Source organism: Myotis daubentonii, chromosome 5 (genome assembly GCF_963259705.1).
Source record: "Myotis daubentonii chromosome 5, mMyoDau2.1, whole genome shotgun sequence".
Lineage (NCBI taxonomy): Eukaryota > Metazoa > Chordata > Mammalia > Chiroptera > Vespertilionidae > Myotis > Myotis daubentonii.
In genome coordinates, this window is record NC_081844.1 from 49203788 (window position 1) to 49229338 (window position 25551).

The following is a 25551-nucleotide window of genomic DNA, read 5'->3' on the forward strand; positions in this document are numbered from 1 at the left end:
ATCAATAGCTGATCCAACAAATAGTTACTAGACTTATTGTGATTACTTTGTAAGGTATATAATTGTTTAAAATTTCCATCTCCCTAATGATTAATGGTACTGAACATGTTTCACATAGATATTTGTCACTTGTACTAGTATATCTTTATTAGTAAAATGTCTGTTAATTTTTTGCCCATTTTTTAAATTGAGGTTTCTGTCTTCTGTTATTAGGTTGAAAGAATTCTTTATAGTTTTAAATAATGCCCTTTGTTGGATATATCATTTTAAAATTTCTTCCCATTCTGTGGTTGTCTTTTTATATTTGTAGTAGTGGTGCCTTTTTTTTTTTTTCATTATTTTGTGCTGGTATTTTTCATGATTTTGATGAGCAATTTAATGATTTTTTGTAGTTTTATTTTAAATATATATATGTTTAAACAAACTCTGCACATACAAGTTATTAATACTTTATGTACTTTAAAAAGTTTGATAGTTTAGCTCTAAAATTTAGGTCTTTTATCTATTTTAAGTTAATTTTAGTCTATGATTGTGGTAGGGGGGGTCAAAGTTTATTTATTTTGCCTGTGCATCTGTTGTAGCACTATTTGTTCAAAAGATTGTTCTTTCTTCATTGTATGGTATTAAGAGCTTTGTCAAAAATAAATTTACCATATATACGTGCTGTTTCTGGACTCCTTTTTTCTATTCCATTATTCTATGTGTCTATTTTTATACTCATGCTATACTATTACTATAGCTTTATAATATATTTTCAAATTAGATGTAAATCCCCCAGGTTTTTATTTTATTTATTTATTGCTATTTTTAATTAAACAAATTTAGAGTTGATATTATTGCAGGAATCTCCTCCACCCCCTTTGCCCACCTCCAGAAAGAATGTATGTGCCCCTATGTTTATAGCAGCATTATTTACAATAGCTAAGATCTAGAAACAGCCCACATGCCCATCAGCAGATGAGTAGAAAGCCTGTGGTAGAGTTACACAGTAAAATACTGCTTGGCTGCAAAAAGGAGGGACTCTTACCCTTTGTGACAAGTATTATGGACTTGGAGAGCATTGTGCTAAGTGAAATAAGCCAGTCAGAGAAAGACAAATTCCATACGATCTCACTAGTATGTGGAATCTAATGAACAAAATAAACTGATGAACAAAAGTGGAACCAGAAACATGAATGCATGGAACAGACTGGCTGGTGCCCAAGAGGAGGGGCGTGAGGGTGCCTGGATAAAGAAGATGAAGGAAATAGCTAAAGAACATATATGCATACCCCAGGTTTGTTTTTACTTTTGAAAAATAGATTTGGCTATTCTTATAATCAGGCTGTTGATATGCTAGTAGTAGCAGTGTGTGTGTGTGTGTGTGTGTGTTGTATTAAACTTTGAGTCCTGGGAATTCTAAAAAATAAAATGTCATTTCTGCACCTCAAATTAATGTACAGTTCTTTAAGAAACCGGGACTTACACTGTCTGATATCCTCCCTGGACAATACTATAAAATTTACATTGCCAAATTTGAATATTTACAAAATGGACCTCAGATGAAGGAGGACATTTCCTAGAGAAATGCTACAGAGAAGAAGAGCCAGGAAGGTTAGTGACCAGGGACACTTTTAACCCTGTGGGTGCTTCAGCTTTGGTTTATGGGAAATGTCATATTTAAAGTTCAGATTTTTCTTTTTCTATTCCAATTTATAATTCCCCTTAGTAAACCTAATCCTTTATTAATACCTGGCATGCCTATAGAGCACTGGTGTGTTAGTTCTATGCAAAATAAAGAAAAGGGAGAGGAAAGGGAAATAAAGCATGACCTTCAATCAATATTTCTGGATTCACACTAAGGGAGATAAACACAATCATATGATGAGTCAAAAAGGAATTTGATTCTACAATGGAATAGGAATCATAAGATGGATCATAGAATGTGGGATAACTTTTTGTAGAACTGTCCTACCTTCTAAATTCTTTCTGCAACAATATGAAAAATGTAAATATTCTCATTACCTTTCAGAGTTTTCTTATTAACAGTTGGACACAGATATGAAGTAGCTCTTAAACATTATTTTTGGCATATGTATATTAAATTAAAAGGGAAAAAAGGAGATCAAGAATCAAAGAGAGCAGCACTTCCAACTAAGGAAAATCAATATATTTCCAAACTGAGAAACATCACTAACTTAATTTTTTATGTTTGGTAATATCAAATGCTGACCTCTATTCATTGATATTTTTAAGAAAAATGATAGCCCAGCCCGTGTGGCCCAGTGGTTGAGCATAAACCTCTGAATCACGAGGTTACGGTTTGATTCCTGGTCAGGTCACATGCCTGGGGTGTGGGCCCGATTCCTAGTAGGGGGCATGCAGGAGGCAGCTGATCAATGATTCTCTGTCATTATTGATGTTTTTATCTCTCTCTCCCACTCCCTTACTCTCAGAAATAAAAAAAAAAGTAACAGTGTAAATTAAAGAATAAAAAGAAAAGTCATAAAAAAGGGGGAGCACTTTTTAGCTTTCTCTTAACCAACTACTTCGTAATATGCTTTATAACTTCAAATTTAAAAAGGCCAAATAGGACACATTTAAATATAATCATTATGATTAATTTTAAAGGTTAAAATTTTAAGACCAATACTTTTAAAATTTCAGGACTATTCTTTTGACCATATGATTAGCAGGTAATTATACAGATTAAGGTTATAAACAAAAATAAGGAAACTGTTTTTACTGGTTTTCAACATGATTATGGATATACTGTTTTAAAGAGGAAAGTCACTATCTATCTGATAATAATTATGTTATACATTTCCTCTTGTTACAGTGAATGGGCCTGTATATTCTTTTTTTGCCTTACAAATTATATTTTCTGGACAACACTTAATTTTATCCTGTGTCTTTTTTTGTTTGTTTTGTTTCCTTTTTTAAATTTATTTTTTCGTTATTGGTTAGGATATTACATATGTGTCCTTATCCCCACATTGCCCCCCACCCCCCATCATGCCCTCACCCTGCTAGTGTCCGTGTCCATTGGTTATGCTTATATTCATGCATACAAGTCCTTTGGTTGATCTCTCCCTCTTCCCCCACCTTCCCCTGCCTTCCCTCTGAGATTTGACAGTGTGATCTATGCTTCTCTGTCTCTGGATCTGTTTTGTTCATCAGTTTATGTTAACGGAGAAAATAATAGGAAAATGGTCCAGTAATGAAGTTCTTGTTTTCAAAAGTAGCTATTAACCTCTAAATAATCCTAACAATGTGTCAACTTATGCTGATGGCTTTGGAACAAAAAGCCTTTATAATGCCCATAATACATGTGATTTGGCTCAATAATTGTGAAATAATAATTCAGAATATACTTAGTAATGATTTTTTTCAATGACAAAATAAGAAAGGTCAAGAATGAACACAGGGAGAGGATGCTCATTAACTCTTCCAGATAGCACATTTTTAAATAGCCAGTAAAAAAGGCATGGTATGAATAAAGCTAAAATAAAAAGTAGGAAATCTGCCATTGAAACTGAACCAGAGACAAGGATAATCAATTGAATTCACTGTGATCAAAGCGTAGCTGATGTTATGTTATAGCTTATCAAAATGAATAAAAATATAACTAGAATGCCTACCAGAAAGGTAAACAAATTAATTGGTATTGATCAAACTTAAATAATAATGCTTCATCTACTTGGAAAATTATATGCTAAATCAAAACTGTTTGGCTTAACAAAATATTAAATTACAAAATAAGCTTTTGATTACTTGCATATTATTTGATAATACTTAGAACACTTTGTTTTTCTGACTGTTCTCATTTATTTGCATATTTTGGCTGAAGTACAATTTCCTTGATGATATAAGTTGTAATCAAGCTCTTTTATAAGTGCTCTATTATTTCTAAAATTTACATAGAAAAACACTCCTGTCCCAAATTCACTTAAATCAGTATTTGGATAGGAAGATTTCAACACCATTATTTATGTATTCATAATTAAAATGCTTCAATTATTTATTTATTTCCATGCTTCAGTTATTAAAGATGTGTCTGATGTGACTACTTATGTTATGGGTTGAACTGCATCTTCCCAAAATTCTTATGTTGAAATTCTAACTCCTAGTACCTGAGAAAGAGACCCTCTTTGAAAACAGTTTATAGCAAATGCAATTAGTGGTTAAGATTGGGTCATTAGAAAGAGCCCTAATCCATTATAACCAATGTCCTTCTGAAAAGGAGAACGGTGGTCACAAAGACATGCATTTAGGAAGAATGTCATGTGAACATGAAGATGGTCTCTTACAAGTCAAGGAGAGAGGCCTGAAGCAGATCCTTTATGCAGCCCTCAGAAGGAAACAATTCAACTGAAATTTTGGACTTCAAGCCTCCAGAACTGGGAGAGTACATTTCTGATTTTTTTAAGTCACCTATTTTGTAATATTTTATTTTGGTAACCCTAGCAAAGTAATACAACTTGTTTCTATTACTTTATTCTTAAAATAGTCACTATTTGTTTAACCAGCACATTTTCTACTCACTGACACAAACATTTTTACAAACCTGACTTAAATGGGGAGCAAATATACAGAGAGGGTCAAGCACAGGGCTCTCCCCAGCAACCAGTGAAACTAATAACAGATATACTCTGAGATGAGGACCCAGGGTCAGGGATTGATGTCCCAAATCTGAGCAAAACAAGGTGTTCAATGCAAAGTGAAGGAAGGACAGGGATGGCAGTAGCTTGAAACAAGGGAAAACTATTTTTATCCTTGGTTTAGAATTTAAGCACATATTCAAAATGTAGCCAGACTAATGTACTTTTTTGGAAAAATAGGTATAATTGAGTGCCATAGAAGCAAGAAAATTTGTCTTGTATCTCTTATAGACTATACTAAACCTTAAACCAGAGGTCCTCAAACTTTTTAAACAGGGGGCCAATTCACTGTCCCTCAGACCGTTGGAGGGCAGGACTATAGTTAAAAAAAAAAACACCTATGAACAAATTCCTATGCACACTGCACAGATATTATTTTGAAGTAAAAAAACAAAACAGAAACAAATACAATATTTGTGTTTGCATGTGGCCCGCGGGCCGTAGTTTGAGGACCCCTGCCTTAAACCATCATTAAATTTAAGTTCAAACGATGAATCAAGGACAACTAACCCCAGAGAGCAATTCACGTGTGGAAAATAGTATAGGAGCCCTTTTTGGCATTGATAGATAATATTCTAATTGCGAATGAAGGTTAAAGAAGAGTTTTTAAATGTACTCTCTAATTTGATTTTTATATTTTCATGGGGAAAGAACGTCAGTCTCTGTTTCAAACTTCATGTTTTAATACAAAAGCAAAACAATAAAAAAATTCTTAAAAAGATAAATTAACTTTTCTCAAATTAAGAACAGTAAATATAAGCACTGAGACCAAAATCCCAGTCTCTTGTTTTTTATTTGCATGTTATTTATACTATACCATATTTCACTGACTCACACAGTAGAGGTATGTGTGTGTGCAATAATTTTTCATAGGTATTACAAGAACAATAAATTTTATACCAAAATTAAAATATTGAATTTTTCAGATTTCCCATCCACAATAATCTAAGCTAATAAATTTGTGTTGATTTAAGCCAGTATTTTTTTGATAACTTGTTATGGCAGCAACAGAAAACAAATATAGATAGTATCTCTGTCCCAGGCACCCTCGAACCAAACAGAGAATTCTGAAAAGCAAACAGGGAATTATAGCAGACTATGGTGAGTGGTATAGTGGAGAAATATGAATTAGTATAGGGATACTTAGGCAAGTCTAAACAGCATAGGGATTGGGAAGGTAGTGGGGCATGAAGGATGAGTGAGTTATAATTATGAAATGTATAGGTTAGTGTTGTGGCTTATGATGTGTGAACATAGGTTTAAAGACTAAAAAGCAAGAAGAAAAGTGGCATTTTTTGATAGTTTGATTTGGCAAGTTTATAGATTATAAGTAAACAAAATAAAATAAACAACAACAAAAACTCCAAATACAATAGGCTAAAGAAGGACTTGACAGATAAAGGCAGTAAGGAAGTTGCACTTGTTATCTTCAGGGCAATGGTAGGGCTTTAAAATGATTTCAGGATGAGTTTTTCATTTTCAGAACAAACATTCTGGTAAAAAGAAATATAGATTAAGAGATAACAGCAATGGACACTGCTGGGGTCCAACCCCAGCAGGTCCAGGGGTCCCCAAAGGTGTGGACAGAGTCGGCGAAGAAGGAATGACATGGAGACAGTGTTCAGTTGATCAGCAGCCTAGCCAGGATCTCTAGCCAGGATCTTCAGCCAAGTTCTGGTCTGGATCTCAAGCCAAGTTCTGTTCAGGATCTCCAGCGAAGTCCTGGTCAGGATCTCCAGCCGGGTTCTGTGTCCATGTTCTCTTGCTAGGTTCTCCAGCAAGGTTCTCCAGGTTCTCCAGCCAGGTTCAGTCACCAGGTTCTAGTCAGGTTCTCTTGCCATGTTCTATCCAGGTTCTGTAGCCAGGTTCTGTCTCTAGGTTCTGTGACCAGTTTCTGTCCAGGATCTTTTGCCATGTTCTCTCGCTAGGTTCTGTCTCTAGGTTCTGTGGCCAGTTTCTGTCCTGGATCTTTTGCCATGTTCTCTCCAGCGAAGTTCTTCTGTCTCTAGATTCTGTGTAGGTTCTGTGTCTAGGTTCTGTGTGTAGGTTCTGTGTGTCCTGTTGTCTTGTTACATCTGTATTTATACCAGTTGATTCCAATCCTATCAATCTCTATTCCAAAGGTTAGGGCATTTCTTATCTCCATTCCAGGGAGTAAAGATTATGTAGCTTAAGCATGATTGTTCATAGTTAAAGTGATTAATTACCCGCCTGGCACTTAGTTAAGGGGTTTTATTCCCTCCCTAACTTCAGGGGAAAATCCCTACCTGGGGAAACAACCTTTCTCAGAGAGGTGACCTTGGTTAAAACACATAGTGCCAAGAAGGTGAGCAAACATATTAAGAACAGTATGCCATATATGCCAGGTCCCTTGAAACAGCAAGGATGGGCCGGCTCCCGGCAGGACACAGAGAAATCACATAGAAACTTGCTTCATTATCTATTTATAAATTATGGTGACCTGAACTAGGACACTTGTATAAATAGAGAAAAGGGATCCGATTGATTTGCATTTCTTAGGGAAAAGATTGAACATGGACTTTGGATTCCTTGAGGAATAAGGTAAAGAAAAAAAATATTTGTTATTACTCAAATAACTGGTTATATAGTGATGTTATACTCTGAGGTATAAACATAGAAATAGGAGCAAATTTTTACCTGAGATATACAATAAGTATAGGTTTGACAAATGGTATTGAAGTACTAGAAGTGAATCCAAGTAGAGTGGGTATGGATGGGCTATAATTCTGGTGAGAAGCCTAGTCTGGAGATATAGCATATAGATTACAACCTTGAAAGGAGAGTGAGTGGGTTAGATGAGAAGACGAAGGTCACAGGGCAGCACTAGAGGAACTTCAACCTTAATGTGGTGACTAAGGAAATTCATCACTGAACTGGAGAATAACCCAAAATAGATAGATTTCCAGGAAAAAAATAATGGTGACTGGAAAAGACAAGGAAAGCAAGCATTTAAGTAGGAGGGAATAGTAAGCAATTTTACATACTGAGGAGACATCATGTAAAATACATATTCCATTGGGTCTAGTAACAAGCAAGTTTATGTTGACATTGGAAAGAGCAGCCTGTTTGGAGTGGTAGCCTGGGAATTAGGTTGTGAGGTAAATACAGAAAAGTGAATATAAGCAATTGTAAAAGTTTGGATGAGAAGAGAATACAAATAGGATGGCAGTTGGAAGAAAGCATGCTGTTTTAGTGGAAGAGAATTGACATTCTTAAAATTATTAATGCAAGGTAGCCATCATAACGTGATAGATCAAAAGTATACCATAAAGAAGAAATCACTTTGAGAATCAAGTCTTAGAAGACATAGTTTTTAAAAAAAAAGATAAAGAGAACATCATGCAAGTAGAAGTGTTTTCCTTATATTGTAACTAGAGAAAATGAAGAAGAGTGTGGATTCAGATAAAGGGATGAATGTGTCTGGAAAGTATGACCTGTCTTCTCTTTACTCCTTGGGGAGTTCCAGCACTACACTAATTGATATCAATAAATGAAAATGAACAAAACTGACTCAGAATGAGGAGCTAATTGATTCTCGGGCCCCTAGGGCAATAGTAGAAAGCTCTTCATTCTACTCAGTAAATAAAAATATTGGTGATAAAAGTCAATGTATCCTTTGATTATTTACATAAAAAATGACAAAGTATTTGCAGATATACTTACTTTTACTTTTTAAAATTATAATTAAACATACATAATGTAAAATTTGCCATTCTAAGCATTTAAGTGTACAATTCTGTCATATTAGGTACATTCACATTGTTGTGACTCTATCATCATCATTCATCTCCAAAACCTCTCATCTTCCCCAGTTGAATCTCTCTATCCATCAAACACAAACTATCCCCTCCTCCTACCAGTGATGGCGAACCTTTTGAGCTCGGCGTGTCAGCATTTTGAAAAACCCTAACTTTGGTGCCATGACACATATAGAAATTTTTTGATATTTGCAACCATAGTAAAACAAAGACTTATATTTTTGATATTTATTTTATATATTTAAATGCCATTTAACAAAGAAAAATCAACCAAAAAAATGAGTTCGCGTGTCACCTCTGACACGCATGTCATAGGTTCGCCATCACTGTCCTAGCCCCTGCTAACCACCATTCTATTTTTGTTTTTGACTGTGTGTTTCCTTCAAGTGTAATCATATAATATTTGTGCTTTAAGAATAGCATATTTCACTTAGCACAATGTCTTCAAGAAGCAACTATTTTGAAGGATGTATCATAATTTTCTTCCTTTTTAAAGGTTGAATGTATTCTTACTATACATATATACTACACTTTATTCATCTGTTCATCCATCAATAGACACTTGGGTTGCTTCTACCTTTTGCTATTATGAATAATACTATTATGAACATGGGTATACAAATATTTCTGCAGTCCTTGCTTTCAACCTTTTTGAGTACATGTCCAGAGTGGAATTGCTGGATCATATTATAATTTTATGTTTCATTTTCTGAGGTATCATTAGCATTTTTGACAGCAGCTGCACCATCTTATAATTCCACCAGCAATGTACAGGCTTCTGATTTCTCCACTTACTTGTCAATACTTATTTCCTGGTTTTTCCATAATAGCCATAATCATAAATGTGAAATAGTATTATATTGTGGGTTTGTTTTGCATTTCTTTAACGATTAGTGATGTTGACCATATTTTTAAGTGCCTATTGGCCATATGTCTATCTTCTTTGGAAAAATGTCTACTCAAGTCTCTGTCCATTTTTATTTTTTTAAGTTTTTTTTATTGTTTAAAGTATTATAAATAGTAGTACATAGTCTCTTTTTCCCCCATTAACCTCCCCCCGGCCTCCCCTACACCCTGGTACATACCCTTACCCCCCCACCCCATGACCCAGTGTCTGTGTCCATTGGTTATGCTTATATGCATGCATACAAGTTCTTTGGTTGATCTCTTACCCCTCCCTCAACCCTCTCCTGCCTTCCTGCTGTAGTTTGGCAGTCTGTTCAATGCTTCTTTGTTTGCCAATGTTATCTCTGATAAGGGTTTAATCTCCCAAAATTTACAGGGAGCTCATACAACTTAATGAAAGGAAGATAAAAAATCCAATTAAAATATGGTCAAAGGACCTAAATAGATAGTTTTCAAAAGAGGCCATGCAGAAGGCCAAGAGACATGTGAAAACATGCTCAAAGTCACTAATCATCTGAGAGATGCAAATCAAAACAACAATGAGGTACCATCTCACACCTGTCAGAATGGCTATCATCAACAAATCAACAACAAGTGCTGGTGAAGATGCAGAGAAAAAGGAACCCTCAGGCACTGCTGGTGGGAATGCAGACTGGTGCAGTCACTGTGAAAAACAGGATGGCGTTTCCTCAAAAAATTAAAAATGGAACTGCCATTTGACCCAATAATACCACTTATAGGAATATATCCCCAAAAAACAGAAACACCAATCAGAAAGGATATATGCACCCTATGTTCATAGCAGCATAATTTACAATAACTAAGATTTGGAAACAGCCTACATGCCCATCAGCAAATGAGTGGATTAGAAAACTGTGGTAAATCTACAGAATGGAATATATGTTACTGTAAAAATGAAGGAATTCTTACCATTTGCAACAGCATGGATGGAACTGAAGGGGATTATGCTAAGCAAAATAAGCCAGTCAGAGAAAGGTAAATATCAAATGATCTCACTCATTTGTGGAAAATAAAAAACACCATAAACTGACGAACAAAAATACATACAGGGACAAAGAAGCATCAAACAGACTGTCCATTTTTAATTAAGTTGTTGTTGTCGAGTTATAAAAGTTCTTTATATATTCTAGATGTTAAATCCATATCAGATGTTTTACAAATATTTCCGACCTGTCCCTGAATAGCCTTTTCACTCTGTTGATAGTGATTTTTTGATTTACAAAAGTGGTGTTTTTTTATGAAATACTATTTATCTATTTTTGTTGTTGCCTGTACTTTTGACATCATATCCAAGATGTCATTGACAGCCAAATCCTATGTCAAATACTTTCCTCTGTGTTTTCCTCAAATAGTTTTATTAGTTTTGCTCTTACTTCCAGGTCATTGATTTATTTTGAGTTAATATTTGTGTATGGAATAAGGTAAAGCTCTATCTTCTTTTTTTTTAATGTGGATATTCCATTTTCCCAATATAATTTGTGCAAAAGACTTTTACCCATTGAATGACCTTGACTTTCTTTTTGAACATCATTTGACCATGTATATGAGGACTTACTTCTGGGCTCTCCATTTTATTCCATATGCCAGTCTTTACACTGGTACCACACTGCTTTGACTGTGGCTTTACAGTAAATTTTAAAATCAGTTAGTGTGGGACCACCAACTTTGTCCTTTAGTAGCAGGATAAATTTGACTACCCACGGACTCTTGAAATTCTATATGAATTTTTGAATGGATTTTTCTAAATACTTTTCAGACGTTGACAGAGACTTCATTGCATCTATAGGTAACTTTGTATTATATCAAAATATTAACTATATTAAGTCTTCTAACCCATGAATATGAAATGTCTTGCCGATATATTTTAAATCTAATATATATGTTACTTCTTTCTTCAAAATATCAGAAATATGTACAGGTAAAATTTACAAGTCAAATTTCTTTTATTTATTTTTTATTGGATTTATTGGGGTGACAACTATAATAATAAAAGCATAATATGCTAATTAGAACAGGTGTCCTTCCAGACATCCTTCTGGATGACCTTCCAGACAAAGCCAGGGCTGCGAGGGAAGCCCAGAGGCTGGAGGGAAGCCCAGGTCTGGGTGCCAGAGGGAAGCCGGTGCTGGCAGCTGGGGGAAGAAAGGCCTACTCTTGCATGAATTTTGTGCATCGGGCCTCTAGTTGGTTAATAAAATTATACAAGTTTCAGGTGCAGAATTCTACAATACATCATCTGTAAGTGTATTGTGTGTTTACCACCCCAAGTCAAGTCTCCTTCCACTACCCTTTAGCTTCTTTTAGTTTCCACCACCACCCCTTCCCTCTGGCAATCACCATACTGTTGTCTGTGTCCATAAGTCTCTTTTTTTTTCTTTGCTTAATCCATCACCTTTCTTACCCATTCCACAACTCCTTCTCCTCTAACAGCTGTCAGTCCATTCTCTGTATCTGTGAGCCTGTCTCCTCTTTGTTATTTTATTTTGTTTATTAGATTCTATATATAACTGAAATCATGTGGTACTTGGCTTTCTCTGACTGGCTTATTTAACTTAACATAATACACTTTAGGTCCATCCATGCTGTTGCAACAGGTAAGATCTCCTTTTTTTACAGCTAAATGGTGTTCCATGGTGTAAATGTACCATAGCTTTTTTATCCACTCGACTACTAATATAGACACTTGTGCTGCTTCCAAATCTTGGCTATTGAAAATAACTCTGCAATGAACATAGGGATGCATATATTCTTTCAAATTGGTGTTTCAGGTTTCTTTGGATATATTCAGATAAGTGGAATTTCTAGATCATAAGGAACTTCCATATTTAATGTTTGAGATTGCCTGATATCAAACTATGCTATAAGGCCTTAGTAATAAAAATAGCATGGTACTGGCATAAAAGAAGACCTATACATCAATGGAAAATAACAGAGCCCAGAAATAAATCCACACCTTTTAGTCAATATTTGACAAAGGAGGCAAAAACATACAATGGGGTAAATATAGTCTATTCAATAAATGGTGTTGGAAGAACTTGACAGATACGGGCAAAAAAAAAAAAATGAAACTAGATTACTTTCTTATACCATATACAAAAATAAACTCAAAACAGATTAAAGACTCAAGTGTTAGACTAGAAACCATAAAAATCCTAGAAGAAAACATTGGTAGTAAAATCTCAGACATTTCTCATAACAATTTTTTTTTCTGATATATCACCTCACACAAGGGAAACAAAAGAAAAAATAAACAGGACTGGGTCAATCTAAAACATTTTTTGTGCAGCCAAGGAAACCATAAACAAAATGAAAAGACAACCCACTGAATGGGAGAACATATTCACAGATACATCTAAAGATACCTAAAACTCAACACCAAAAAAATAAGCAACCCAATTAAAAATGGGCAAAGGACCTGAAAAGATACTTCTCTAAAGAGGGCATACAGATGGTAAATAGACACATGAAAAAAGATGCTCAATGTCACTAACCATCAGAGGAATGCAAAATAAAACTACGAGATATCATCTGACACCTGAGAGAATGGCTATCATGAATAAATCAACAAACAGCAAATGTTGGCAAGGATGTGGAGAAAAGGGAACCCTCCTGCACTGTTGTGGGAATGCAGGTTGATACAGCCACTGTGGAAAGCAGTATGGAGGTACTCTGTTTTCAGAACTGTAAATTTTACAGGTCATTCCTTACACTGATAGATGAGTTAATAAGACTCACAAGATTTTCAAAATGAAGAAATATGCAGTTGCATCTATCATGGTGGTTTAGCTGAAACTTACCTTTTTTAAGTAGCAGATTTTTTTAAATAGAACTTGCTTCTTTTATCCTTGTAGTAGAATATAATTTGTAAATTTAACTTGCTTAGATTGGGACAAGTTCAGAACCATTAAGCCTCTTTTGCTCAACAAGGTAGAAATTCTACCACTAGTATAAGAACATAACAAATATAAGTTTTTTATTATTAAATATTGTCTTCTTTCACGAATAGATGATTTTTTCACATTATAACAAGAGTAGTAAAAACATATGGTCAGGGATCTGTAAGGAATGAGCATATCCTGTGTAGACTTTTTTAGATAGTAATACTGTATGAGAATCCTATACAATTTGTTTAAGAAATCAGAAAATCTCTGACTATGATATTTTATGCATGTGACTACTACATATAGATTTAACGGTCCATTGAACTGATAGAGTCAAAGTTGACACAATTTGTAACTTCCTCAACTATTATCAAGTTGGGTTATATTTCTTATAACATAATAAGATGAATTAGCAACAATCATAATATAACTCCATCCCTAATTTATCTCTTTCTATTTATAAAAATGTGATAAAAGGTGAAAATAAGTATACCAAATTCCACATTACACACAAACATTCATATAACATCTGGTAACCAAGCAAGTGGTTTCTATTAGGGAGGTGACATGAGGCATTAATTCTCCTCTAACTACTTGAGGTCTCTCGTAGATGCTACAAGAAACCTAACAGCTGATAATGATCTAATTGGCATAGGTCAGTTCTTAGCATTCTGAAATTATCTCTCAATTAAAATAATATTTAAAAAATGATAAAACTGTTCATAAAACTTTTTCAGTTCAAATCCACTAACACTTTTAGAGCTACATATCTTCTAAAAATAAGGATACTGTTTCAACTGATATTGCTTCTGTGGAAGCAGTTATATGCTATTATAATCAAATATTTATACTTTTGGGTATTAGTATTTCATAAATAGCTGTCCCTGTGTGAAAAAAAAATGGTAAAAGGCCAAGTAACACAATTATAAAATGAGAATTACAAAATGAGTTTTAGGGACAGGGAATATCAGATGCAATGTTTTTTTGCTTTACTGGAGTCAGCAACAGCAAGAGTGAGTAGTTTATGGAGAAAAAAAATGCAATTCTTTGCTAAAAGGGTAAAAAGGTGACTGTAAGCCTTGATTTTGAGGAATAATTTCAATTAGAGTTGATAAAATCTACTATCTCCCTGAACTATCATAATATCTCAAAAATCCTTAGATTTCAGCAAGTGACAACTTGACAAGTCAAGTTTGAAATAAAAATGAGGAAAATGTTCAAAATCCCAAAATATTGAAAAATACTGACTGAAGGGGAAGTGTAGTCTCACATAAAAATCTTTTCAGGTGCTATTTCATATACCTATAACTAAATGTGAAAATGTGTGACTTTTAAAGTTATAAAAACTGGAAATGCAGTGCTAATATAAAACCTTTTGTAGCATGATAGTATAGCAAAGCTGTTTAATTACAATATGGGGTGATAAAAGCAAGTGAATATTTATAGGCAATGGTGTTTATAGCACTTTTGTCTGTTGTTTAAACATAGTTCAAAGGTGTTAAAATGTTTAATTTTACATTTTTAGTTGAATGTCAAAATGTCTGCAAAGGACAGGATAATAATCTACACCTTTAATGAGACTTCACAGAAATGATATTCTTTATATAAGAAATGTGTCAACCCATAAAGGAGGAAAAACACTACATTCAATATAGAGCAAGATAAACTGATCTCAAAAGAAAATGTTACTACTTTGTATACTGGGGAGTTGACACCTATTACTTTTCAGAATGTTAATATAGACAGGTTTATAAAAGATGATTGTAGTAAATAAAATGTGTCAATGGAAATATGATGAGTGCATATACCATTAAGCACAATAACTGGTTCTGATCTTCACTTTGTTCAACTAATTTAGTTTACCATTTCCGTTTTCATTTTTCATCGGTAAGGAAATAAATTAAATTTTTCTTACTTGAGTTACTCAAAAATTTTGCAACAAAGTGCTCAAAACTAATTTTCATTAACAAAAACCTACTGCATCACACATGTAAGGTTTTCTACTATAATAATATGTTATGTAAAGATTTCTAGAGATAATGAGAATACTCTTTTTCGTTTTAGTTTGGACAAAGCAAGAATTGTTTTCACTAAACTTATTTAGATATCTTCTTGTTAAACCACAGCAAACTTGTTGATAGGATATTACTAATACTAACTTTGCATGGAGAAATATATATATTCCAATATTTTTTTCTAGAAATTATCAGTCTTGCCATTCATCAAGCATTTTGTGTATTTTCTCTTAAATATTTCTTAAATCCATACCCTCTTATTTACCTAACTATTTTTTTTCAGTCTCTCAAAATGTATCACCTAGAGCAGCGGTTCTCGACCTGTGGGTCGTGACCCCTTTGGGAGTCGAAGGACCCTTTCACAGGGGTGGCCTAAGACCATCGGAAAACACATATGTAATTACATATTGTTTTTGTGATTAATCACTATGCTTTAATTATGTTCAATTTGTAACAATGAAAATACATCCTGCATATCAGATATTTACATTACGATTCATAGCAGTAGAAAAATTACAGTTATGAAGTAGCAACAAAAATAATTTTATGGTTGGGGGTCACCACAACATGAGGAACTGTATTAAAGGGTCGCGGCATTAGGAAGGTTGAGAACCACTGACCTAGAGTATCGTAGACTGGAGTCAGTGGTGCTGGTGGTAGGGCTAGGACTTGTAGACACATTTGCAATATCTATGGTGCAAAGGTTCCCATTAATGGGACCATTCCCAGTTTCTAATGTGACATCAATTTGATAGCAAAATTCCTGAAATTTAATCAACTCTAATGCTCCACTGATTGCAGTGACCTCCTGTTGTTGCTACTTCTGATCTTGCTTCATCAGAAAATGTTCTACACATGTAAACTGAAGACATGGGTATATATTACTTAAATTATCCATAGCTAATGCAACATTTTGGAGATACCAAAATAAAGTGGCATTAAGTACATTTTATTGGACTCTGCTTTTAAAATACACATTTATGTTGAGGGTATATTAGATTATTACAATTACCTATAAGTGTGTATTTTTCTGGTTAACTGAAAAACAGAAATGAACATAAGAATCATATTATGTTATTTATTTACAACTAGAATATGTGTTTGGCCTCATATTTAAAATAATTAAAATAAAATTGTAGATACACTTTTTTTCTTACCTCTGTAATATTATACCATCCAAGATGGAAGCCGGTATGTGGCTATGAAACATTTGAAATGTGGTTAGTCTAAATTGAAATGTGCTGTAAGTGTAAAATATATACTGATTTCAAAACTTGATAGGAAAAACTGTCAATTATTTTCTTAATTTTACATTGATTGTATGTTGTGATAATATTTTTGTATACATTAGGATAAATAAATGTTGTTAAAGTCAATTTCACTTGCTTCTTTTCTTTTTTAACTACTGCTATAACATTAAAAATTATTAGGATGATTAATATTTTTGCTTGTATTCAATTTTAAGTGGGCAGGGCTAATATTTAAGGAGATAAATGATGGCTTGGGAATAGTAATAAATTGAGTGTTACAATCAGCAAATAATAATTTTACAATTTTAGTATCTTCACACAATTTAAGCCTTTAAAAATATGTTAAACTATATTGATGCTGAGATATGTTACCAATATTTAATTAATTGATATTATGTAGAATTATAATAAGTCTTAAAGATATAAAAATAATATAGTTATAATTTCATAAAATATGTGTGTATATATCTATCAATATATATCAAAGTAATTATAACTGAATGATAGAATTATATTCATTCTTAATTTTTCTTTTATGCCTTCTTTTTTAAACTTCTACTATAATTAAAATATATAGACATTGTTAAAAGTGATATGGAATTATGGCTGAACTTTTATTCATATGTGAGTTGGCTTAAATTGATGAAAATTTATATCCCTTGTTTGATTTATTTCATTTTTTCAACAAGACCGAATAGAACAAATTAATATTAGATATTCAACTTAAATCTTATTTGTATACTAGAGGCCCGATGCATGAAATTCGTGCAAGAGGCTCGACCCTCACAGCAGCAGCGGTTTGCTTTAGCCCTCACAGCCCCGGCTTAGTCCAGAAGGTCATCTGGAAGGTTGTGCGGAAGGTCCTTCAGCTGTCCGGTCTAATTAGCATATTACGGTTTTATTATTATAGATGCTTTTGATAAGGCCTATTTAAAGCCTCATGTTTCATATGATTACACCTATCTAACTTCTCTGTAAAAGTGGTAGAACTCTTTGAACTGAGAAAACAGACCTTTATTATGGTTAAAATAAAAACAGCAAGGAGAATAATAACTATGTAGTAAAGTAAATTTAGCAAAAGTGTATTTTCTAAGTGCTAGCTTCCAAATTCTTGAATTTAAAAAGTTTTAAAAGAGTAGTAGCTTACATGTATATAATTATTTTATATTATATGTTTTAAAAACACTTGATTTTATATTTCATAAGTATTCCTTAGTAAATACATGCCTCCCTAAAGGATCACTTGACAGAGAAGAATCTTATAAACATTCAACTGAAAAATGTAAATGAAATGCATTTTCTCAAACTAACCTAGAGAAGGAAATTCAGAAAAACAGCTACTAATTAGTAGATGATATACATGATATATTACATTCAAATTGCCTTGAATTGCTGAACAATATTTGGCTAGTTCAAATTTAAATCCCAATAGTGGAAATTCAGTTTGGAAATTTGAGATGTTTAAAGTGAACCGAAGGCTTTGTTAAGGTGCGGTGACTTTGTGACGCCCAAATGACTTAGTTGCGGGGCAGCAGTGTAGCTGGGGACCTCCACAGTGAAGTCATTATGAACTAGATGTACTCAAGGCAGGGTTTCAGAACCACTCAAGAACAATGCAAGGCTCGATTCAAGGAGTTTCTGAGAAATTGGTATAAAGAACCTGGGGTTAAAAAAGTGAAAGTACCTATGAATTACAAAAAATGATTTTGAGAGTCCAAAAATAGCCTCAGGCAAACTTTATCCCCAAATATTACACTGAAATGAGGCAAAAGTAGTTTTAAGTCAGATGCACTAAGTTGTGATTGACAAGATATGGTACCGTGTATAAAATAAGAACGATTGATCAATTCCCATTTTATTGCTTTTGCTTTTTAAAAAAATTTGATTTCATTTTGTGTCAGAAGAATCCTTACTCTCCGTATCTATATAACAAAAAGAGTCAATACCTTAAGAAATAAAATGTTTCACTTGAAATAAAAGAGAAATTGAAATATCTGATTGTGTCTGCTATTAGGAGTTACAAGTAGTTAGATCAGCAAATAAAATTTTCCAGTGGGAGATCATTGTGTGAAGAACACCAGAGGTTTCAGGCAAAACGAAACATAATGGCACGCCAGCTACAACAGATTATAGTAATCTCAACAGCGGGGAGGACAGGATCATCTTAAAATGGGACACATTTAAGACGTTTTGTCTTTTTTTATGTAGTTCAAATTGGTACTGCCTTACCAGTTTCCTTTCCATTAACTGTGAGTGTTTAAAAGTATTTAATCTTGTTTAGGACCCAAACACCATCCTTTGGAACACTTGTCTACAGGCTGGGCCTCAATAATCATCTTTTGGAGACTCCCTTCCCAATAAGGTATACAAAACCTGGATATAGTAACAGTAACATAGCTTGGAATTTACCTGTAAGCCAGTGGTACTGAGCTGTATTTACCAAAACTGTCAGGCCCCATCTATAAAGTCTAATGCAGAAAATAATTACACAAACAAATATGTCAATTAATTTTGTAATCAAACACTATAGTGGAGCTATTTTTCCAATGGGCCAATTAAACTTCCTGCAAGGCTTCATACTGAAATGATTTGTGCATTTTTAATTAAATAAGTAGCTATATCAATGTCTAATACAGCATTTCCAAAATCAGTGTGGAATTTTTAATGGAGCTAAAAAAAATAGAATATTACCAGCATTGTTGAAATCCTCCTCTCACCTGTGTCTCCACCCCATCTTCCTTCACCTCTCCCAAAGGCAACTATCATATTAACTACTACAACCACAGATGAGTTTTACTTATTTTGGATTTTTTCTAAATATACTGTATACTTGCTGTATACTTACTTATGTGCTCTGCTTCTTTGCTCAGCATAATTTTCCCACAACTTGTCAGCTCTAACCTCTCAACCACCGATACATTTGCTTCTAACTCTACATCTCTCCTGAAAATGCTGTGAGCAAAGTCACCAATGACTTCCTTCTGCTATATCCAGTTGCCAAGCATTTGTACTAAACTTTGTTTTGAACTCAGCCTTAGATTATTGGTCAATAGTTTCTTTTTTAATTCTTTAGAGATAGAAACATCAATGATGAGAGAGAATCACTGATCAGCTGCCTCCTGCACAGCCCCTACTGGGGATCGAGCCCGCAACCCAGCATGTGCCTTGGCCAGGATCAAACCTGGGACCCTTCAGTCTGCAGGCCAATGCTCTATCCACTGAGGCAAACCGGCTAGGGCTGGTCAGTAGTTTCTTACTAAAATTTTATAATGATGTATTCCTTTGGCTTTCTCCCTACCTCTTTAAGTGTTTTGCTGTTCAGTTTTAGTTTAGTTTTCTTTTGTCCATCTCTTTCTCTTTACATACTCCCCTTATATAACCCACTTCTTATCAGATAATCAAATTTTAACTGCATGTTTCATTATTTTTTAATCCTCATCTGAGGATATGTGTTTATTGATTTGAGAGAGAGAGAGAAACACTTATGTGAAAGAGAAGCATCAGCTGCCTCCTGCACACGCCCTGACTGAGGATCAAACCGCAACCTAGGTATGTGCACTAACGGAGAATAGAACTGCCACCTTTAGGTGTACAGGACGCCATTCCAACCAGCTGAGTCACACTGGCCAGGGCCATGTTTCATATTTCTATATGTCACCAAAGCTCTCACTTGAACTCTAAGCCGCAATATCATCTTATTCAGAAAGGGGGGAAAAAGCTATTTCATAAAAAATTTATGTCATAGTATAATTAACAGTTGAAATGTGCTGTTTGTGTTTTGTTTTTTTTTTTACCATTAATGCTTTCCTGTTTGCAAATTACCGGTTATTTTACTTTCTTCTATTTTACACTGTGGCAGAAAGAATAAAAATGTGAAACTCAGGAAACCTGCCTATCATTTTATCTACCAGTAAATCAAGATACATTTCTTAACTATACTGGCCTTGGTCTATTCTAATAGATATTCTTTTAGGGATTTTCAAGTTTCTGGACTTTCTTTTTAGGAATTGTCTGGGAGAATGCATTCTGGATGTAGAAGATGATTACTCTTTACTCTTCCTATATCTGTCGTTTTTACCACTATCTGCCTAAGATGATATATTCCTAAAGGAAAGGAGTTTTATCTTTTTAAGTTACTTTAACTATCACAATACTCTACACACATAGGTACTTAATATATAATTTCTGAATAGATTGATTTCTCACTATTGTTATACATTTTTTATTCATGGCACTACCTGAAATTTTATAATAGAGTGACTTTTTAAAACCATGTCTTTATACAAAGTCTGTCACTGACCTTCACAATGTAGTTTTAGTTGTAAAGTGCTATAACAGATGGAAAGAAAGAAATAGGTATATATTTTCTATTCAAATTTAAATAAAATACTTTTTTGCTAATAAGGACAAATCCATACAAGTTAGTTTGCTATCTCTGAAGGGTCATTGTGTAGCTTCATAATAATTTTAAACAAGGATGTAACACTGAAAATATAACAGCTTTCTAGAAAACTGCTTGGTGAGACCACAGGAATATTAAAATATCTCATATAATTCCAGCATTGCTTAAAAAACATTGTCTTTTCTAAATAATTATGTGAACATCATTTTATCATTATTAAGAGACAGTTTTGTGATTATCCAAAGAAAAGGCTCATAATATGATTGCTGATTACAAGAGTTTCATTACCTTGTAATATCTTTGTGACTCAGAATATTAAAAATGTAGACCTTTTGTGTTACATAGATATTTGACCTAATGGCAGAATCATTACAATATTCATTAAATTCATTTCATTTACTATAAATAATTACCATAAAATGGTAACCATGTTAAATAGTTAACAAAGTCCTACAGTTTTCTCTCCAAATCAATAGTTCCCTAAGACAACGTGGCTCCTTTTTAACAACATTTTGCTATTTCTCTATTGAGCACTTTTATTGAGGACTCAGGTTTCTGAATTGCAGAATTTGATTTACCAGAACAATATACTGACTACCTTGCTTTCCTTAGCAATTTCAAACCATATCTCCCTAAACAGTATTATTTTTTCTCATGATAGGTGCAAGCAGCAAGATTCTAGGCAAGATTCTTATTTACTGATAGTGCCAGGGATCATTATTCAGTCTTGGCTGTGCTGTCATAAAAATAACATATTATTCACACTCATTTTAATTGTGTGATTATTTTTTAGTATCCAGCTCCACCATTCCACTATCAACAATAAGTATATTTTGAATAAAAAAAAACCCTACACAAATATATACATTTAATTATCTTATAGAGGCTTAATGAATTATATAACATTAAAAATATTTTCTGCTATTGCTACATATTTCAACTACTGTTATTTAATCATAGCCATGTATTTTCATAGAGGGGTGGTTTATAGGAGTTGATAGATTAGACTGAATGCTTAATAAGTATGTAAATAGTAATAATAATTTATACATTAATGTAGAATTTAGACCTTAAACAGATCTTGCAGTTGAACTAGTTTCTACTAGTAAATACACTGGTATGTCATGTGCTTCAGCTTTTATTTATGTTATTCTTTGTGTCTATTTCCCATCTCTCATCTCCTAAAGTCCAAATCCATTCATCCTGCAGACTAATTCACTTGCTACCATCTTCATAAATCCCCTTGATTCCCAAAGCTAGAGATTGTATCCTCAATTCACTTAATAGCTTTTGCAGGCCTCTCTATGACATCTATCCCTTCTATCTTGCATAATATAATATGCTATATATCATATAATTATATTCTATTATATATAATTTCTCCCCTGATGAGCCATATCTTCTTCCTGCCACCCTGAGTACACAAAACAATGTTTACTACAGAGTGGAGATTAATGAAAAATACACAGACTTCATAATTAGTTTGACTTGGGTTTGATTATAAACTCAGCCACTTAGGTGTTAAGTTTTCCATGTTTAAGTTTATTCACATAAACATGGAATAAAGATGAAGCTTTCTTGTTTTATGTAAAATGTAGTCTAGCCTTCAGTACAATTTTAAAGGATAACTGTTTACTGGGTCATCTCCTCTTGTATTCTGCCTTGTCGTTTAAAATGGAAATGCAAGTTAATTAAAACTTAAGAACATAGTGATATCTTGCCTTACAGTTTGTAATGTGCAACTGTTTCACAAATATTAATTTGATTGTATCTAGTATTACATAAAATATAATTCACTGTGTTAATATAAAATTATTATATGACTAGAGGCCCGGTGCACCAAATTCATGCACTCAGGTTGGGGGTCCCTCAGCCCGGATTGTGAGAGGGTGCAGGCCAGGCCAAGGGACCCCACTGGTGCACGATCAAAGCTGGGGAGGGATGCGGGAGGTTAACCAGCCGGGGAGGGACTGTGGGAGGGTTCGAGGAAAATGTCCAGTCCTTCTCACTCAGTCCCGATCAGCCGGAACCCAGCAGGAAGCTAACTTACCAGTTGGAGCATCTGCCCCCGGTTGTCAGGGCACGTCATAGCAACTGGCAACCAGGAGACTGTCTGCCTGCTGGTGGTCAGTGCACATCATGGCAAGCGGTTGAGCAGCCTTAGCATATTATTAGCATATTATGCTTTGACTGGTTGAATGGACGACTGGACAACCAGACACTTAGCATATTAGGCTTTTATTATATAGGAGCAGTAAATTACTATCCTTATTTCTATGGATTTTCAGAGATATCAGTAATTTCTCAATATTAGACTGTTGATAGATGGCAGAAGCAAAATTTAAAAAATACATTTAAAGTACAAATTCTCTTTCCTGCCTTTTAGAATATATATATATATATATATATATATATATATATATATATGCTACATATGTATATTTGGAAAGCAATACGTAATGCATATACATATAGCATATTGTATATCCAATTTAACTTTGATTCTTTGGTGATTTTCAAATACCAACCGGTTAATTATTTTTTTTTCTATTATTCTTGCACCCAACTGCTAAACTTTTTTGTTTTGTTTTTTTTTTGTTTGTTTGTTTGTTTCTTTTGTCTGCTACTTCTTTCTCTTTGAATTATTTTTTAAAACATAACTGGGAAGATTTTATTTATTAACAGATCATCCTCATAATACTGCTTTATAAAGCACAAAGGGTCAATTTAAATAAGTCTAAACAATTTTAAAATTATAAAAATTTCCAAAGAAATAACACAAATATGTTTCCTTTCTTATGCAAATTCTTTTTATTTAAATATATAATAAAGATGTGGTACATATATACAATGGAATGCTACTCAGTCATAAAAGATGAAATACTGCCATTTGTGACAAATGGATGGACCTTCAGAATATTATGCTAAGCAAAATAACCTGTCAGAGAGAAAAAGTTAAGAACTATTTGATTTCACTCATGTGGGACATAAACTGTAATCAACCAATGAGCAAACAAGAAAAACAGAATTTCATAGACACAGACAACAATATGGTGGTTGCCAAAGGGAAGAGGGGACAGACCCCTCAATGGTCCCAGATCTGTCACTTGCTTCAACAGTGTTTGGATGGAACAGACCCAGGGACACGCCTTTTCCCAGCCTCCAACCACCCTCTAGCATCTTCTCCAGTCACCACCTTTGGAACCACCTCAGCCATCTAGCCTCAGAGACCAACCCAACTGTTTCTTTATTTGTTTTGTTTTGGTTTTTTACCTTAACTTCTTATTGCTGAAAAACCATGAGCTCCCAACTTCCTCAGAATTATTCCACAGAGGTAGATACTGCCATCCACCACCTGGCCAACCCACATCTATAGGCCTCCCACAACCACCTCTCTCTGGGCTTCTATTTCATCCATGAGGATGTGGTTCCATAGGATGTGGGCCACTTCTTCCTCAAGCTGGAGGAGAAGCAGCTCCACGCACTGAGCATCTCTTAAAGATGCAAAACCAGTGTGGTGGCCACATTCTCTTCCTGCTGAATCCAACCCAAGATGATTGGGGCAAAAATCAGGATGCCATGGAAGTCACTAGGCCCTTTTGGAGCTGCAGGCCTTGGGTTCTACCCACAGAGACCCTAATCTCTGTGACTTTTTGAAGAACCGCTTCCTGGATGAGGAGGTAAAACTCATCAGGAAGATGGGTGACCACCTGAATAACATCTTCAGACTGGCTGGCACCCAGACTGGGCTGGGCGAGTATCTCTTCAAAAGGTTCACCCTCATGCACGAATAGGAGCCTTTGGAGCCCAGAGGCCTATGATGGGCCCCTCAGCATCCTCCTGGTGTCTGGCTTTTGCCTGAGCCTTTCCCTGCAATCACCAGCCATCCTTTTAAGTACTCTGGAGCCCTCTCCCATGCATTGGACCAAATGGAAATAATAAAGCTTTATGTAACAAAAACCAACAACAACAAAAATCAAAACAAAGAAAGCGGTAGTGAAGGGTAAAAGAGCTCAAATATATGGTGATGAAAGATTATTTGACGTTGCGTGGTGGGCACACAATGCAATAATCAGAGCATGTATCATACAAATATGCACTTGAAACCTGTATAATCTTATGAACCAACTAGAGGCCTGGTGCATGAAATTCATGCATGGGGGGTGGGGTGTCCCTCATCCCGGCCTGCACCCTCTCGCAGTCCAGGACCCCTCAAGTATCAAGTCCTATCAGGGTTTCCTTCCCCTGGCTGCTGGCAGCTGGCCCCACCCCGCCACTGCCACTGCTTGCCATCTGTGTGGCACTGGTCTCCCCTCTCCCACCACTGGTTGCCTCCCTCTGTGGGCAACAAGTGTGGGGTGCCATCGCTTGGCTGATGTGGGCCTCCCTCTGAGGAGTGATCGCTGGCTAGCCCAGCACACCTGCCACAGGATCGCTGGCCAGCGGCCTGAGCCTCCTTCTGAGGGGCAATGATGGGACAATGGCGGGGCCCCCCTGACCAATTACATCACACCCGCCTTGGCTGGCCTGGCACCAGTGTATGTCATAGTGTAGTTGTCCGGAAGGTCGTCCAGACGGTCGTTCTGCTGTTCAGTCGTTCAGTCGATTTGCATATTATGCCAGGAGGTCATGGTTCAATTCCCAGTCAGGGCATATG

At 34.8% G+C, this 25551-nt stretch overlaps 1 protein-coding gene across 4 annotated transcripts in view; it reads right to left on the bottom strand.

Moving 5' to 3' along the window:
* FSTL5 (follistatin like 5) overlaps positions 1-25551 on the bottom strand; it is a 596568-nt gene that overhangs the window by 252069 nt on the left and 318948 nt on the right. The window lies entirely within an intron of this gene.